Source organism: Schistocerca americana, chromosome 6 (genome assembly GCF_021461395.2).
Source record: "Schistocerca americana isolate TAMUIC-IGC-003095 chromosome 6, iqSchAmer2.1, whole genome shotgun sequence".
Lineage (NCBI taxonomy): Eukaryota > Metazoa > Arthropoda > Insecta > Orthoptera > Acrididae > Schistocerca > Schistocerca americana.
The window spans coordinates 184,572,606-184,592,775 of record NC_060124.1 but is presented as its reverse complement, the minus strand read 5'-3'; positions in this window follow the sequence as shown (position 1 = coordinate 184,592,775).

Below are 20,170 nucleotides of genomic sequence, written 5' to 3'. Positions count from 1 at the left end.
AGGGTTACCAAAACAACATGTACCACTACTGACCAAATATTCACAAATGCAGGAAAAACCGCTTCCAGACTGGAACCATAAGTACAGGATTATTGCAGTAAACAACAACAACTGATCAATCTGTTCTTATCTTATAATATGACGGCAACAGTAACAGAAGACACTAGATATTTAAATGGGTCTGAAACAATAATTGTTCAAGTATTTGCAAGTAAGAATAAGTATGAGCATATCACTGAATTAACAGATACGGGGTTCTCGGATCATAAGGCAGTAACGTTAACATTATATAATACATCCATTAAGGATCCAGTGGTACATGAAAAATACAGAGAGAAAAGATTTGTTAATAAAGACAGCATAAGACTTTTTAATCACATGTTAAAAATATAACTTGGGACATAGAATCAACCTGTGATGTAAATAAAAAATTTGAGTCTTTCCTAGAAAGTTATTGGAATTGTTACGATGTCGCAGTTCCTATTAAAAGAGTAAAAATTAAATCCAAAACGAAGACATGGGTAACACAGGGAATAAAAAAATCTGCAGACACTCTGCAAAAGTTAAACAAATCTGCAAAAAATACGGTTGCGTTAAAACCACACGTGAAAATTTACAGGAAAGTATTTAAAAAAGTTATAAAAGCGGCTATGAAACTAAATAATGACTCATAAATCAGTAAAGGTACTACCAAAATAAAATCAACCTGGGAGGCAATAAATAGGAGCATCGGTAAACAAAAAAGTAAAAACTTCATTGTTGTAATTAAAACTGAAGGGAAAACAGTTGAGGACCCACTACAGGTAGCCAACATATTCAACACACATTTTACAAATATCGCAAGAAAACTAATTCAAAGAAGATGTGATTTCAGCTCCAGAGTGCAACTACCAATGAATGATAAAACCATGTTTCTATATCCTGTTACTGCATTAGAGGTACAAAATGCCTTAAATCAGTTAAAAAATAAAATTACATATGGCTGTAACGGGATTCCAGACAAAGTAATAAAGAACACTGCAAGATACACTTGCTGACATGATTAACGTGTCATTTAGCGCAGGAGTCTTCCCAGAAAAACTAAAGAAATCGATTGTCAAGCCTATTTACAAGAAGGGTGACCAGCCCAGTCTTATCAATTACTGCCCTATATCATAGTTATCTGGATTTTCAAAAGTAATTGAAAGGGTAATACATGAAAGACTGTCTCATTTTCTTAATAAAAATCAAATTCTAGTTAATGGGCGAAACGGTTTTAGGAAAATAGGTCAACTGACTCAGCAATTTATAACTTTTTAAAACTGATCATAAATTCTGTAGACAAAAATGAATTAAACTGCGGCCTGTTTATGAACCTGTCTAAGGCATTCGATGTCACTGACCATAATTTACTGCTCAGGAAACTATAGTGCTATAGGGTTCGTGGTGTAGCATATGACTGGTTCAAATCCTGTCTTTCTAATAGGTACCAGAAGGTAGGGATAAAGCATGTGGGTAAGGTCTACTCATCGGCATACCAAAGAGTCAGGTATGGTGAGCTGCAGGGTTCTGTACTGGGGCCTCTAATGTTCTTAATATTTATGAATGATATGCCAAGCCATATATCAACAGCTAATACAGCATTGTTTGCCAATGACACCAGTCTGTTTGTCAAAGCTATGTGGTTCACAAAGCTACGTGGTTCACAAACAACAAATTAATTGTGAATGACAAAAAAACAGTTTGGATGAACTTCAGACATATAACAAACAAAATAAAATCTGAGCTCAGTGTAAGATAGAGAACCCCTCCCCCATACTAAATTATTAGGATTATGGTTAGATGAATATTTAATGTGGGAGAAACACACAGAAAGGTTAAACAAGAAATTGTCAGTACTGTTATGTCCTTAGATACTAAAAATACCTGTAGTGTTGATGTAGTGTTATGTTCATACTTTTCACTCATACATAGCACACTGAGATATGGTATCACATTTTGGGGTACTACCAGTTTGGCCAAACACTCATTTGTGCTTCAAAAGAGGGCAATAAGGATAATAAGAGGTATGACACACAGAGAATCATGTAAAAAAGTTTTCAGAGAAATACAATAGCTTGGTTCAAATGGCTCTGAGCACTATGGGACATAACTTCTGAGGTCATCAGTCCTAGAAATACAAATCATGATTCTACCATGTATCTATGTTTATGAAAGTATGTGTTTTATGAAGGCACACCAGGAACATTCTTTGTTAAACACTCAAGTTCATAACTACATAGAGAAAGTCACATAAAAGTTGTATATAAAAAAGTGTTCTTTATCAGCCAAAAATTTTATTTATTGCACTACCAGAAGAAATTAAAAGTATACAAAAATTCCACATATTCAAAAAAGAACTTTTAAAAAAATGTTAATTAGCAAGAGTTTTATAGTGTCAAGGAATACTTAAATCACCAGCATTCAGTATACAATAGCTTATTTCCTTCATCATAATGACCCAAAATGCTCTTTGAAAACTAAATTGTATTCATTTATTATTCTAATTTAGCATATTATGAATGTTGTTATGTGTATGGTTTCACGTTATATGTAATAATATTTTATTTATGGACATATAATTGTAAATCTTTCCGTCTTCTAATTTCTATATTAGACAATGTATGACAAATCCTTTATCATTTTTATAATGATGAGATACAAGGATGCTAAGTAAATAAATAAATAAATTGACCATAATGGACAGTATATTGTTTTCCATACAATACCGATACCTAAAACCATAAATCAAACAGAATTAGTCAAAGAAGAACAGCTCCTGACAAACAGAATATAGACACCTTCAGACAACTGTTAGCTAAGGAAACATGGAATGCAGTATATGAGCATGGATGCACATTTGAAAAGTTCAACAGATTTATGAAAATATTTAGCAACTACTATGAAACTGTGTTCTCAATAAAGAAACATAGACTGAGGTCTAATAATAGAAACAAATCTTGGTAGCAACTATAATAAAGCTCTCAAACAACAAAAAGATAAAACTATATGATATTATAAAGACACAGCGTGTAGGTGATGATTTTAATGCTTGTCAAGGAAGAAAAAATGAAGACAAATGATCTATACATTCAGTTTGCTGGAATCAAGACGAAATAATTGTGGAAAGTTGTGAAACAACTGACAGGTAATGTCACTACTAGAAATGCCAATATCATGCGGAGAGAAAATAACAGAGCCAAGAAAACTATCAAATACCTTCAACAGCTATTTTACAAACATAAGTGAGCAACTAATCAGTAACATTACTCCAAGTAATCAAAATACAACAGCATCACCACTCCAGGTCAACAGCTCAGCTACATATTGTACCTGTACCCAATGAATGAAGAAGAAATCCTGACCATCATGAAAGTATTAAAAACGAAACAATCCTTAGGAGTAGATGGAATATGCAATAAAATAATAAAAAGATGTAGTGAACTCATTGTAAAATCACTATCATAGTTATGCAATAGTTCACTGACATCAGGTACTTTCCCTTCGTGTCTAAAAATTGCAAAATTGAAACCAATCTATAAAAAAAGAAACACAGAAGAACTTGACAAGTATAGGCCAGTTACCCTATTGTCTGGCTTCTCCAGGAATTCTAGAGAAGGTCTTCCACAAAAGACTTACAACCCATATGGAAAAAATATCAAATCTTACCCACAGAACTACACAGGTTTAGGAAGAACCGCTCAACCAACAGTGCTATCTATGAACCTAAGCCAAAACTTACCAGAAAGTGGACAGTAACGAATATATCATTGGTGTATGCCTTAACTTGTCAAAAGCATTTGATATGATAGATTATGAAGAACTCCTACAGATATTAAATCAACTAGGCATCAGAAGCACACCTAATGATTGGGTCAGGTCATACCTTTGTGGATGGAAACAAATAGTGGAAATACAACACATTGACTACAACAAAATGACAAATCATTACTCAGATTACCAAGACATGAAATATGGTGTTCCCCAAGGATCAGTTCTGGGACCGGTACTGTTCCTCCTTTATGTAAATGACCTAGAAACAACATACAGTGTCAAAATGCTTACCAGTTTGCTGACGATACAAGCTTTCTCATTACTACTAAATAACAAAACCTACTTCAAGGAAACATAATAAAGACAATGGATAGCATTACAGAATGGTTCACATACAATAAGTTAATCATAAATGAAGGAAAAATTGTATCAATCAACTTCCATAACGTTAAAGAAAAGTTTGTACAAACTATAAATATCCAGTTGCCAAACAAATTTGTAAATAGAGTTGACCTGGCGAAGTTTCTTGGGCTGCGGATCCAGGAAACTGTCAGGTGAGAAACTCATACTGGCAATCTCAGCAAAAAATTGAACACATCATGCTATGTGATGAGGATCCTTGATAGCTGCTGTAGCAAAGACTGCCTAAAAAGTGTGTACTATGAAAGTGTGCAATCAATCCTGAGATGTGGAGTCATTTTCTGGGGATCTCCTTCAAACACCATCAAGCTATTTAGAATCCAGAAACGAATCATAGAAGGTGCTTTGCACAGAAAATCTTGAAAGAATCTCTTCAGAAAACTGCAAATCCTCCAACTTTATATATATGAAACCATAGTATTCATATAGCAGTATGCGACTTGATACCCCACACTATTCCTCAGAAATGAAGATGTACACACTCACAACACAAGACGAAAATAGAACTCTGTATACATCATACAAAAACTATGCTCTACCAAAATGGAGTTCCACATCTCGAAAAAAAGATATTCAGGAGACTATAGCCCATTAATGCCAACTTTCACCATACTGTCCTAATCATCATATATCCCAAATTCATTTCTGTGGCTATTTCATGTAATGGTGCTTGTCTGTTAGCACTGACTATTCTACACAAACGCCACTCCTTTTTGTCGTTATATGAAGGCCATCAAACATTGCATTCTCTCATCTTGAGAGATAATGCCTGAAAGTTGATATTCTTGGCACACTCTTGAACTGTGGATCTCAGAATATTGAATTTGCTAATGATTTCCAGTATGGAATTTCTGATGTGTCTGGCTCCAACTGACATTCCACTTTCAAAGTCTGATAATTACTGTCATATGGCCATAATCATGTCAGAAACCTTTTCACATGAACCACCTAGTACAAACGACAGTTTTGCCAATGCACTGCCCTTTTATACCCTCTGTAATTGATACTACTAGCATCTGTATATGTGCATATCGCTACCCCATGACTTTTGTCATCTCAGTGTATGAAACACAGTCTAATAAATATGTTAGTCTGTGACATGAAAAATGAAAATGAAACTTTGGGCACAGTACAGTAAACAAGTACCAATAAAGTTGAGAAAAAAACATTGGACAGACATTCTTCAAACTTTGGGAACAGATGAAAAATACAATGCTTTTGAAGAAATCTTAGCACATTACTTCAATATAGCATTTCCAAAAACCAAGAGGAAAAGAAAAATCCTCGAGAACAAGCAGCGGATCATGGAGGAAGAAATAGAACAGAAGGCTACCTTAAGAATGATGAAACAGACAGAAAGTGCTGAACTCTACAAACAGCATCAGAGAGGAACAGACAGTTAATAAGCAGAAAAAAGCTGCCTCTTACATAAAAGCAATTCTATGATTGGCACATGTGCACAAGGACAAGTCAGTAATACTATTACCATTTAAATGGACAAGAATGGGAGTTTAGCAGTCAATCAGATTTATGATTCATTAAAACAATGTTGTGTAGCTGTCAAGTATAATGCAGAATTTATGGTATTCACATACATAACATGTCAAAAACAATTTTTTCACAGCAACAAATCTAAAAGATGATGTCAAATTGTTATCATATGTTAAATGTGAGATGCTCAAAGTGGTTTGTAATGTTATTACATAGTTGCTTTATTCAGAAGAATTTCATTATCAGTTTCCTAAGTGCAAACAGTGAGACATAATGAGATGTCAGACTAGACAAACAACATAGTTCTGTTGAATTATTTTGATAGATTCATTCCAGATATTCATTTATCCATAAGGAATTACTCAGAGGTAAATCTAAAGAATTACATAAAGCACGAACAGTGTGAACATTGCTTCTATTTAAGGGGAGACAAGCGGAAGCCATCTTCCCTATGCTTGCAATGCAAATTTCCGAGGTATTTAGGGACCGTTTCTGAACAAACTATTAAACATTGAACCTTGAACTTTGGAATTTTCAGTAATAATTGGTTTAATCTAGTGCAAATTCAGGCACATCGAATTTGTAGAGACCATTTGACATTTTTTTCAAAGATTTGCTTTAGTTTTTTTTATAAAATTTATAATTGTTTTTGGCCTACCTCAAAAGAAATACACCCACAATACCAAATGTGCATGTGTTTGTTCATTTAGTGTCTTTGAACAACTTGCAGCTTGTGGTCTTGCGGTAGCGTTCTTGCTTCCCGCGCACGGGGTCCCGTGTTCGATTCCCGGCGGGGTCAGGGATTTTCTCTGACTCGTGATGACTGGGTGTTGTGTGTTCATCATCATTTCATCATCAGTGACTCGCAAGTCGCTGAAGTGGCGTCAACTAAAAAGGACTTGCAATACGACGACCGAACGTCCCTGCATGGGGCCTCCCGGCTAACAATGCTATACGATCATTTCCTTGGAACAACTGTACAAAATTTCAACATTCTATGACAAACCATTCAGGAAATAATGGTACCTACCGGATAAAAAAGTGTTGTTTTGAGAAAACTTGGTTTAAAGGTTTATTTGTATATTATTTACAAGTTTTTGTTACAGTACATACAATCAATATTTTTTCTGCACCATATTCAGCATTATCTCAATTGTATACATCCTCCCATCTTTTATTCTTGTCTCTTTACGAATTCTTTAAAAATCGCTATTACGCAACGCCAGTCTAGTGTTTGCACCTGCATTTACTCCAAGCCTCACCAGTACCTCAATTTTTCTTGATGTTCCATCATTAAAACACAAAACAGTGTAAAATACCCCAAATTTTAAAGTTTCATAGTGTACAAAGACTGTTTTTGGTAGGCGATTCCGTATTATAGAGTTCAAACTTTCATTCAAATTTAGAGTTTTTCCATGTAAGCACTTCTTGAGTACATCAGTACTAGCCAAGTCCCGAAATATAGGTTTTATTGCACTCATAACTGCTAGAGGTAAAGAGTGTTTGTGTTTATAATTTTCACCAAAACATAATGCCTGATTATACAGGGTGATTCAAAAAGAATACCACAACTTTAAAAATGTGTATTTAATGAAAGAAACATAATATAACCTTCTGTTATACATCATTACAAAGAGTATTTAAAAAGGTTTTTTTTTCACTCAAAAACAAGTTCAGAGATGTTCAATATGGCCCCCTCCAGACACTAGAGCAATATCAACCCGATACTCCAACTCGTTCCACACTCTCTGTAGCATATCAGGCGTAACAGTTTGGATAGCTGCTGTTATTTCTCGTTTCAAATCATCAATGGTAGCTGGGAGAGGTGGCTGAAACACCATATCCTTAACATACCCCCATAAGAAAAAATCGCAGGGGGTAAGATCAGGGCTTCTTGGAGGCCAGTGATGAAGTGCTTTGTCACGGGCTGCCTGGCGGCCGATCCATCGCCTCAGGTAGTTGACGTTCAGGTAGTTACGGACAGATAAGTGCCAATGTGGTGGCGCTCCATCCTGCTGAAATATGAATTGTTGTGCTTCTTGTTCGAGCTGAGGGAACAGCCAATTCTCTAACATCTCCAGATACTGTAGTCCAGTTACAGTAGCACCTTCGAAGAAAAAGGGACCAAAAACTTTATTGGCTGAAATGGCACAGAAAACGTTCACCTTAGGCGAGTCCGTTCACACTGAGTTGTTTCCTGCGGATTCTCAGTGCCCCATATACAGACATTGTGATGGTTGACTTTCCCGTTAGTGTGGAAAGTTGCTTCATCACTAAACACAATCTTTGAAACGAAAGATTCATCTGTTTCCATTTGAGCAACGATAAAATCACAGAAATCGATTCTTTTAATCTTATCAGCTGCAGACGGTGCTTAAACCAATTTCAGACGATAAGGTTTCATAAGTAACCTTTTTCGTAGGACTCTCCATACAGTTGATTGTGGAATTTGCAGCTCTCTGCTAGCTCTGCGAGTCGATTTTCCTGGGCTGCGAACAAATGCTTGCTGGATGCGTGCTACATTTTCATCTCTCGTTCTCGGCCGTCCAGAACTTTTCCCTTTGCACAAACACCCATTCTCTGTAAACTGTTTATACCAACGTTTAATACACCACCTATCAGGAGGTTTAACACCATTCGTTCGCAATGCACGCTGAACAACTGTCGTCGATTCACTTCTGCCGTACTCAATAACACAAAAAGCTTTCTGTTGAGTGGTCGCCATCTTAGCATCAACTAACGCTGACGCCTAGTCAACAGCGCCTCAAGCGAAAAAACGTACAACTAAATGAAACTTTATAGGTCCCTTAATTCGCCGACAGATAGTGCTTAGCTCTGCCTTTTGTCGTTGCAGAGTTTTAAATTCCTAAAGTTGTGGTATTCTTTTTGAATCACCCTGTATTTGAACCAAGTTTCAGGACCGTTTGGGCAGAGGCTGTGTTGTGGGTCTTCATCACTTGATACTTTATGGAAAAATATTGCCCATACAGCTCTTCTCACGTTTTCCATATCATTACAGTTCCTTCTTATGGCTAACCCATAGTAAACTTGCAGCTTGTCTATTTCACAGTTTGTAAGACATCCTTTTCCTCCAAGTTTTTTTCAATCTTCTAATTTATTTCCTGCCTTTTCCTTTAGAAGCTTTCTCAGCCTTGAGCCAAGTCTTTTCTGAACATGCCCTATGCATTCTAGTTTTGTAATCTGAATGTCAGGGCCATTGGCTTCTCTTCACAGAATTTTGGGAAGGCTTCACTGTCGCCATCGCCGAGATCTTTCGTGTACATGACACCTCTTGCGCTGACAGAGCGCTGAAGCATTTTTCGTACTCCAGCCACCTCCATACCCCCACTTGGTCCATTATGATTTTTTTTCACAGATGTATTTTGCTCCTGGGTCATTTTGACAAATAAAGCAAAACTTACTCATCACTTACACATCCAAAACTTTTCAAGTGTCAAAAGATGTGACAGAAACAATGCCATTGACAGATGTGTGGCCTTGTTTCTGCCATGAACCATCATAACAAGCTGTTGTTGTTGTTGTTGTTGTTGTGGTCTTCAGTCCTGAGACTGGTGTGATGCAGCTCTCCATGCTACTCTATCCTGTGCAAGCTTCTACATCTCCCAGTACTTACTGCAACCTACATCCTTCTGAATCTGTTTAATGTATTCATTTCTTGGTCTCCCTCTACAATTTTTATCCTCCACACTGCCCTCCAACGCTAAATTTGTTATCCCTTGATGCCTCAGAACATGTCCTACCAACCGGTCTCTTCTTCTTGTCAAGTTGTGCCACAAACTCATCTTCTCCCCAATTCTATTCAATACCTCCTGATTAGTTATGTGATCTACCCATCTAATCTTCAGCATTCTTCTGTAGCACCACATTTCGAAAGCTTCTATTCTCTTCTTGTCCAAACTAGTCATCGTCCATGTTTCACTTCCATACATGGCTACACTCCATACAAATACTTTCAGAAACGACTTCCTGACACTTAAATCTATACTCGATGTTAACAAATTTCTTTTCTTCAGAAACTCTTTCCTTGCCATTGCCAGTCAACATTTTATATCCTCTCTACTTCGACCGTCATCAGTTACTTTGCTTCCCAAATAGTAAAACTCCTTTACTACTTTAAGTGTCTCATTACCTAATCTAATTCCCTCAGCATCAACTGACTTAATTCGACTACATTCCATTATCCTCATTTTGCTTTCGTTGATGTTCATCTTATACCCTCCTTTCAAGACACTATCCATTCCGTTCAACTGCTCTTCCAAGTCCTTTGCTGTCTATGACAGAATTACAATGTCATTGGCGAACCTCAAAGTTTTTATTTCTTCTCCATGGATTTTAATACCTACTCCGAATTTTTCTTTTGTTTCCTTTACTGCTTGCTCAATATACAGATTGAATAACATTGGGGAGAGACCAAAACCCTGTCTCACTCCCTTCCCAACCACTGCTTCCATTTCATGCCCCTCAACTCTTATAACTGCCATTTGGTCTCTGTACAAATTGTAAATAGCCTTTCGCTCCCTGTATTTTACCCCTACCACCTTTAGAATTTGAAAGAGAGTATTCCGGTCAACATTGTCATAAGCTTTTTCTAAGTCTACAAATGCTAGAAACGTATTTTACCTTTCTTTAATCTACTTTCTAAGATAAGTTGTAGGGTCAGTATTGCCTCACATGTTCCAACATTTCTACGGAATCCAAACTGATCTTCCCCGAGGTCGGCTTCTACCAGTTTTTTCATTCGTCTGTAAAGAATTTGTGTTAATATTTTGCAGTCGTGGCTTATTAAACTGATAGTTCGGTAATTTTCCCATCTGTCAACACCTGCCTTCTTTGGGATTGGAATTATTATATTCTTCTTGAAGTCTGAGGGTATTTCGCCTGTCTCATACATCTTGCTCACCAGATGGTAGAGTTTTGTCAGGACTGGCACTCCCAAGGCCGTCAGTAGTTCCAATGGAATGTTGTCTACTCCCGGGGCTTTTCTCGACTGAGGTCTTCAGTGCTCTGTCAAACTCTTCACGCAGTATCGTATCTCCCATTTCGTCTTCATCTACATCCTCTTCCATTTCCATAATATTGTCCTCAAGTACATCGCCCTTGTATAGGCCCTCTATATACTCCTTCCACCTTTCTGCCTTCCCTTCTTTGCTTAGAACTGGGTTTCCATCAACGCTCTTGATATTCATACAAGTGGCCCTCTTTTCTCCAAAGGTCTCTTTAATATTCCTGTAGGCAGTATCTATCTTACCCCTAGTGAGACAAGCCTCTACATCCTTACATTTGTTCTCTAGCCATGCCTGCTTAGCCATTTTGCACTTCCTGTCGATCTCATTTTTGAGACGTTTGTATTCCTTTTTGTCTGCTGCATTTCTGCATTTTTATATTTTCTCCTTTCATCAATTAAATTCAATATTTCTTCTGTTACCCAAGGATTTCTACTAGCCCTTGTCTTTTTACCTACTTGTTCCTCTGCTGCCTTCACTACTTCATCCCTCAGAGCTACCCATTCTTCTTCTACTGTATTTATTTCCCCCATTCCTGTCAATTGTTCCCTTATGCTCTCCCTGAAACTCTGTACAACCTCTGGTTTAGTCTGTTTATCCAGGTCCCACCACCTTAAATTCCCACCTTTTTGCAGTTTCTTCAGTTTTAATCTACAGTTCATAACCAATAGATTGTGGTCAGAATCCACATCTGCCCCTGGAAATGTCTTACAATTTAAAACCTGGTTCCTAAATCTCTGCCTTACCATTATATAATCTATCTGATACCTTTTAGTATCTCCAGGATTCTCCCATGTATACATCCTTCTTTTATGATTCGTCAACCAAGTGTTAGCTATGATTAAGTTACGCTCTGTGCAAAATTCTACCAGACGGCTTCCTCTTTCATTTCTTAGCCCCAATCCATATTCACCTACTATGTTTCCTTCTCTCCCTTTTCCTACTGTCGAATTCCAGCCACCCACGACTATTAAATTTTCGTCTCCCTTCACAATCTGAATAATTTCTTTTATCTCATCATATATTTCATCAATTTCTTCATCATCTGCAGAGCTAATTGGCTTATAAACTTGTACTGCTGTAGTAGGCATGGGCTTCGTGTCTATCTTGGCCACAATAATGCGTTCACTATGCTGTTTGTAGTAGCTTACTCGCACTCCTATTTTTTTATTCATTATTAAACCTACTCCTGCATTACCCCTATTTGGTTTTGTATTTATAACCCCATATTCACCTGACCAAAAGTCTTGTTCCTCCTGCCACCGAACTTCACTAATTCCCACTATATCTAACTTTAACCTATCCATTTCTCTTTTTAAATTTTCCAACCTACCTGCCAGATTAAGAGATTTGACATTCCACACTCCGATCCGTAGAATGCCAGTTTTCTTTCTCCTGATAACGATGTCCTCCTGAGTAGTCCCCATACAGAGATCCGAATGGGGGACTATTTTACACCCGGAATATTTTACCCAAGAGGACGCCATCATCATTTAACCATACAGTAAAGCTGCATGCCCTCGGGAAAAATTACGGCTGTTGTTATGTGTGTGGAATTATCTTTGGTGTTTTCATTTATTGCTTGCTGAGCTGCTTCTTTCATTGACAAATTACACACCTTACTGACAGCTGAACCAATGATTTTATTATAAACTGCAAATCGCGTGGGAGGCTGAGGAACATCTAAAAGTGCACAGAAAATCTTTCCTGCCTGCATACCTTTACCTATTGATCTGTGTCCACATACAAGGCGTATATTGTTGTCATATAACCTCATTGGACCTAAGCTACACGTCATTGTTACCGCAGTATATTTGCACTTAGCATATTCGTAAACTAGCTGACTCACAATACCCTTGCGAACATTTCTGTTCTCACCCAAAGACACAATACCACCACACTCCTTACATCATGTATGTGAACTGATAAATTCACTCAGTATCTTCAAGTCAGTTATAATATTTCCACAGTTTTCTCTTTTGAAGGTTTATGTGACAAACACAGAATCAAGTTTTACTTTCAACTTCATTCTTGATCCACTTACCGGTTGCTTGTTTGAAGTACATGATGACACACATTCGTCTTGTTTGATGCTTTTATTACTTGCGTATTGATTTCCTCTGAATCTTGTCTTTGGTGAAAACTTCTTTATTCTTGGCATTTCCTTTGCAGAAATGAATCACAACAGCAATACACGTGTGGAAATAAACAAAACAAAGCAATCACCGTCTCTTGTTAAATGACGTTTAATTGTCACCCTGATTACAATCTGGAAAACCATTGAAATGTAAATCAAAGATACTAACATCACAAGGACATACCACGAGGCATGGAGGTATACCTCCATGCCACGAGGTCATATGCATGAAATATTACAGTAACACGAAAACAAGTGTAGCTCTTGACTGACAATGTATTGTAAAATTGAGAATACTTGGAAAATTATCGTCAGATTTACATGAAACAAAGCTCATTTTACAAAGAAAACTACGAAGCATTTGGAATGACCGTAAAAGAAATTTCGATTTTTTGAGTCTATTTCGCATATGTCTCCCCTTAAGTAATATGTGTAACTGTTTTAAATGTTTTTGGTAGAATAAGGTTTTGAAGTGGTGTTGCTTGAAACTGGCATGTACTTCACTTTACACTGTGTTGCCATCATGGTTTCGTAAACAGAAAAGTCAACAGCTAAAAATTAGAATCATATCTATGAGATTACTTGAGTACAGATATATTTGACTTGTTTTCAGCAGAAATACATGAGGAAATAATAAATTTACAACTGTTGATCTTTAAACAAAGTTTTGGAACTCCTTCTACTGAGAACTTAGGAAAATATGATGAATTGTCATTCTTCAACTTCTTCCAGCATAATTCATGATGAATTTGTTGACTGGTGAATGGCGCGATGTCATAATTTATTTATTTATTTCATTTATTTATTTATTGTATTTTTTTGCATGGAGACACCAACTGGTGTCTTTCGGAAACGTCATAGCATTTTTTTACAAGTTTAGTACAGTCATATATACATATGTGATTACATATACATGATACAAATGTACCATTGTACCTAATAAGGCACAATATTGGGTGTTACATCATACCTATTACAAATATTCAGATTTTACACAATACAATAATTTATTTTAGTTTAATATTAATATTCACTTAAAGAATGTAAACACTTGTCAATCAAGAAATATTTCAGTTTCACTTTGAATAAGTTCCCTTTGTGGCACCTTATAGTGCTCGGTAATCTGTTGTAGCATATTTGACCACTAATGCATGGACTATGGTCTGTTGGTTTTAATTTTGTTCTTTGTCAGTAGTAGCAGTCTTTATTTCTTGTATTATAGGCATGCATATCAGAGCACTTTGTTGCTTTGTTTTGATGTGTCACAAAAAATATAATTAATTTGTAAAGATACAGTGAGTAGATTGTGAGGTATTTATGATGAACATGAACATGAATCTCTATACCCTAATCCATGGATAATTCTGATTGCTCTTTTCTGTTCATATGTATGTCGGCAGCACAACCCCATATCTCTATCCCGTAATTAATCTGTGCAAAAATGGTTCCATAATAAATTGTTTTTAATGTCTGATGTGGGACTACTTTTGATAACTGGCTGATTAGAAGTAATGAACTGCTGATTTTATTGCATAAAAATTTTATATGGTTTACCCATCTTAGATTTTCATCTAGGTGAATACCTAGAAATCTGCAGCCTTCTGTGTCCACTACTTCCATTCCATCTATGTTACTGATAGAGGTTTGGCGTGAGTTTGTAAGTTTAAATGGCAATAACTGAGATTTACTGATATTAACTTTCAAACCTTGATCTTGGAAATAAGTAGTTATTTGACGTAGGCCCTCAGTTGCTACATTAACTCATCATTTTGTTTACCAAGAAATAACAGTGAGGTATCGTCTGCATAGGTTACCAATTGGGAGTTGAAAGGTTGCTCTATATCATTTATGTACACTAGGAAAAGGAAAGAGCCCAAAATTGAGCCCTGGGGTACACCTTGCGTGACTGTCTCATATTTGGACTGGAAATTAATGATCTGATTATTGATTTTGTTAGTCAGCTTTTTCACTGCTTGCGGTTAAATAAATATGTAGCCAGCAATTGCATGGATGCAGTATTTACATTGTATGACTCAAGTTTACTTAAAAGTAACTCATGGTTTACCGAGTCAAAGTCTTTAGTGAGGTCTAGAAATATGCCAGCTGTTTGCATTCCTTGATCAAGGGCACCATACGTTTTGTGAAGAAATTCCGTAATTTCTGTGATAGTACTATGATCCTTTCGGAATCCATGTTGTGTGTCTGTTAGGAACTTATTTTTCAAGAAATAGTCACTATGTTGTGTCAGCAGCACAACTTCAAATACTTTGCTGAAGACAGGTATTAATGATGTGGGCCTGAAATTTGAAACCTCTTCCTTGGATCCTTTTTTATGCACTGGTTTAACTGTGATCCATTTCAATACATTTGGAAATGTATGTTCTCTAATACTGCAGTTTACCAGGTGGGTGATTATTTTAACTAATTCCTTATTACATTTTCTAATCACAATACTACTCAAACCATCCCATCCAGATGAGTACTTATTCTTTAGGTTATTTATTATCCTGCCTATTTCTTTTTCACTTACTTGTTTGAATTCAAAAGGTGGCTCTTCAAAGGGGCAGAGCTTTACCTCACTACTCACAGTTGTGTTATTAACTGGACTAACAGCTGCAGAACTTAAAGTATTTATTGAAAACATTGCAGACTTTATTAGGATCTTTAATTGTGTTTCCTTCATGTATTATATTTACAATTTCAGTTTCTGGCTTCGGTGTGGCTTTGCGGAATTGATTTAGAATTCTCCATGAGGTCTTGGCTATATTGTCTGACTGAGCTATTTCACTGCTGTATATCTGTTTTCTTAGATTTGAAAGCTCTTTCTTAAAGATTTTCTTGGGTTCATTGTGCTTAGCCTTAAAAACCTGCGGGTTTGTTGACTTGTGTAACACATCCAGGTCCTGGATGTTTTGCCTGAGTTTTATCATATTTGCTGGAAGTATCAGTCTGTTGGTTTTTGCACTTTGGTTATGGGTGAACACTCTTTGTACTTTTTTAACAGGGCAGCATCTGTCAAAGTGTCTTAACATAGTATCATAGAATTTGGCCCATTTGTTTTCAGATCCTTCAGTCTGGAAAACCAGATCCCAGTCCTCTATAATTAATTAATTTCTTAGGGCAAGGATGTTACCCTTTTTTAGGATTCTTTTATTTGCGGTAACTTTTGTCATTTTTGGGATGCTTGTGTTTACATACTCTACAAGCTGGCATTTGTGGTCAGAGTAGTGAAAATCCATATTCCAGCACCTAACACTGTCTTTAATATGTTTACATAGTATAACATAATCAATTCTGCTAGATGTGGACTTTGTTACCCTGATATCACTATTTACTACATTTACGAGATTATATGGGTTAACAGTAGGCTATCTATTAACCTCATATTACACAAACTGGAAGATTTTGCCTCAATATTCAGATCACCAAGTATAGTTAGGTCACTGGGACCACAACGTCCCACTACTCTACTAAATATGTCTATGAAGCTAACTATATCAGCCTTTGGTGGGTGATAAATCCCAATAACTTTATGTTTTCTCATAACCTCTCTACACTCTTTGGTGTGGACTTTGATGCCTGTCACTTCAATCAAGCCTTCTTTGTTGTACTGGTCTAGATAGTTTAATTTCTTGTACTCAAGATTCTCACTAATGGAAACTGCCACACCACCACCCTTATGTTGCTGTCTACAATAACTATTTGCTAAGGAGTAGCCCTCTAGTTTACAGTAAATAATTTCATCAGATTTTAATCCATGCTCAGTTAGCACTACTATATGAGGTGACTATTCATTTACAAAAACCTGTAATATATTAAGCTTATTTCTAAGGTACTGTATGTTTAGGTGCATGAGCCTTAGTGGTATTTTTAACTGGTCACTCTGATTATCTTCCTTTAAAAGGCACTGAGTTGGTTCACTAACAGTTGGCTTTAAATGTAATAGTTCCCCTTCCTGTAATATACTAAGCACTTCACATGCTCCCTTTGCTTCTGGTACTATGCAGTGATTTTTTTCAGTTTGTGTCATTAAACCTGGATCGTATCTTTGTCCGGTGTTTATATTCCTCTCACTATTGTCACACTGGTATTTACGCTGGACTGTTTTACTTACATCTTTTTCCATTTCTCTTTCTGCTTACTCGGTACCATAAAAAATCCTCACTTAGTGTAGCAGGTCTCCTAGTCCTCAGGCATCTGTCTTGATTGGAAGCTGTTTCTGCTGTTGATCTCCCAGGCCTCAGGTACCTCTTCTGTGTGGTTGCTGTTGCTGGTGGCTCCTGTGCTCCCCGACTTGGTGACTGCCCTTCTTTGTTAGCTGCTGCGGCTAATGACCTTTGTATATTTTCCTCACATGCATTTTCATTGCCTTGAGGTAGTATTATGGGGTCTGCTGTTCTGGATGCTGTTGCTGATGACGACAGCTCTGGTGATGATTGTGGTGATTCTGCTGCTATTGGTTTATCTGACACTGCTGCTGAGAATATCTGAGCCTTTGCTGCTGCTACTGGTGTTTGTTGTAGCTCTACTGCAGATAATGATGGTTCCACTGTTACAGACAACTCTTGTTTTGGCGGAATTGGGATTGGAGACACTTCCATTACAGATGACTCATTAATAAATTTAAGTATTTCGGCACTAATAATCTTTTTCTCTTTTACATTCATGTGGAGACCATGTCTTGTGAAGTGCTCTCTGTGAACACTGTTTATCTCTACGAAGGTCGTATTCTGGAAACCTCGACATATTTTCTCAAATAGCCTTTTGCTGTAACAATCTCGATGTTTACGCACGAGTTTTCCATCAGATCGTGTCTCCTGGGGATGTTAACAATGTAGAAATGCACTCGAGGCATCCTTTTGATTGTTTCCTTTAGGATTCTCGTTGCACGCCAAGTTTCATTACAGTACACATCATTTGCGCCTCCTATTATGATGCAGCTGTTACCCGTCGTTAATATGTTGTCACTGTTTTTCAGAATTTCGCGTAATGGCGCGCCTGGTTTGATGATGCCTGTTACATTAAGGTCTGAGTGATTTCTTCTCATAATTTCCGTAACTCCTCTCCCATGACTATCTGCAAAAATATATGTCTGTTGCTTGTATCCTTGCTTATGCATAACGTGGTTGTTTACTTTTTTTTCTTTACGAATATTTACCTTGTGTTTTTCTCCGTTTAATCCACTTGTATATTTTTGTAAGGATAGTTTGTTCATATTTTTATCCATAGATGCACTATTAACACTTTCTTTTCTTGCGTTTAATTCACTTGTGTCTTTTTGAGTGATCAGTTCGTTCATATTTCTAGTTACAGTCGTACTGTTTACACTTTGTACATTTGGTTGTGCTGAGCTACGAATTTTATGGCTAGCATTAATGAGATCTTGTTGCCTTGACGATTCAGACAGTTCCCGTATGGTTAGTACTAAATTTTCCATTGTTTTTATATATTTTTTTATAATGTCATGTTCTTTTTGAAGTTCGTCTTGCACGCTGTCTTCTATTCCCGCGTAGCACTTTTCACTCGCGATCTCGCGGCCGTTACACTCTGTCACATTTACACTGTATTTGTAAATCATCTTGAGCATAGCAGTGTGAATGGCACCGTTTATGTTTAAACACGCATATTCTAATTCCATTTAGCACTGTTTCGTCACATACAATACACTTGATTGAAATTAAGTTCTCAAAAACTGCAGAGCGGTTTAAAGTTACGTGTACACTTGCCGCCATTTTTACTTAGCTCATTGGTGTTCTGTAGACCCATTAGCGATAAATCGCTTGGGTGTAGAATGTGTCATTTACATGGATTTGAGAGATTTATTTATAATGATAGGTTGTACAATGAATAATATATTAGATAGAAAAAATGTTTACAAGAATTGTTTTTTGTAAAAAGTTACAAATTACATTGAACAGACTTACAATAGATCAAAATTAATTAACATATTCTCATACATAAATTCGGCCAGTGAGTAAATGGTTTTACTTAGAAGATATTGTTTAAGTTGATCTTTAAAAGTAGGCGGATCAGTAACTGACATTTTTATTGCCTGAGGGAGAGCATTAAATATTTTTATGCAAGAGTAGTGTACTCCTTTTTGTGTCATACTTAGATTCTTTTGTTCAAGATGTAGATCATTTTTTACCCTAGTGTCATAGTTATGATACATGCTGTTCATTTCAAAAAGGGAATGGTTTTTACACTAGAAACACATTAGAGAGAAAATGTACTGAGATACTGTTGTGAGTATTCTCAGCTCTTGGCAGAGTTTCCTGCAGGAATGTCTGTAATTGATACCACACAGAATCCTAATGGGCTGTGAGTATTTTGTTTGCCATTGGCTGGTTGCCCCAGAATATAATTCCACAGGCCATCAGGGCATGAAAATAACAAAAATAGGCAGCTTTCAAAGTATTTAAGTCACTGAGGGAAGCAATCACTTGAATAGTGTAAATTACTAAGCTTAGTTTTTTTTTATATAGGTAAGGAATGTGTAAGGACCAGTTTAGATTGCTATTAAAAAGTAGACCCAGGAACTTTGTTGACTCCACTCTTGCTAAATTCCCATCATTGTATTTAACATTAATCTCACCTTCGATATTTTGGCTGGTATGGAATTGAATCAATTGAGTTTTTTCCAAATTTAGTGGTAGTTCATTAGAGGTAAACCAGTTAAAGGTCTCCTGAAAAATTGCATTTATAGTGATCTCAAAATTAGTATTTGTTGAATTCTCTACCAGAATTGTAGTGTCATCGGCAAACAAAGTAAATTTTACCTTAGCCCTTGTACACATTGGAAGGTCATTTATGAAAATAATGAAAAGTAGAGGACCCAGAATAGAGCCCTGTGGAACTCCACAGTTTATTGTGTCCAACGGGCGCAATATTTATGAAAATGACCATCTTGCCATAATCAGGTGCACTGACAAACTGCACACCTGGCATTTCTGATTTCTGATTAAAAGAAAAAGAGAGAGAAGATGACATTATTTGAAGGTGTGGAGGGTCTCACCTTTTCAGCCATAGGGAATACATATAACTTTATTTACTGGGTTTTATATTTCCATTACTACTTGTGTTTGACAATGAAGTTTTTATTTTGGATGTTTCTGGGTCTTGGGGTGTGGAGGGATTTGGGGGCAGCTGTAGGGAAAACCTTGAAAACCCTGGCTGAAAGTCTTCTGGCGTTTTCACCCATTTTGCTGCACCTAATGTGAACATCATCTTCTCAAGGAGTCTGGCTTCCAGCTGTTGGTTGAGGTTCTCCACAGCAACGTTGATGAGTACTTCAGCTTTGTTGTTC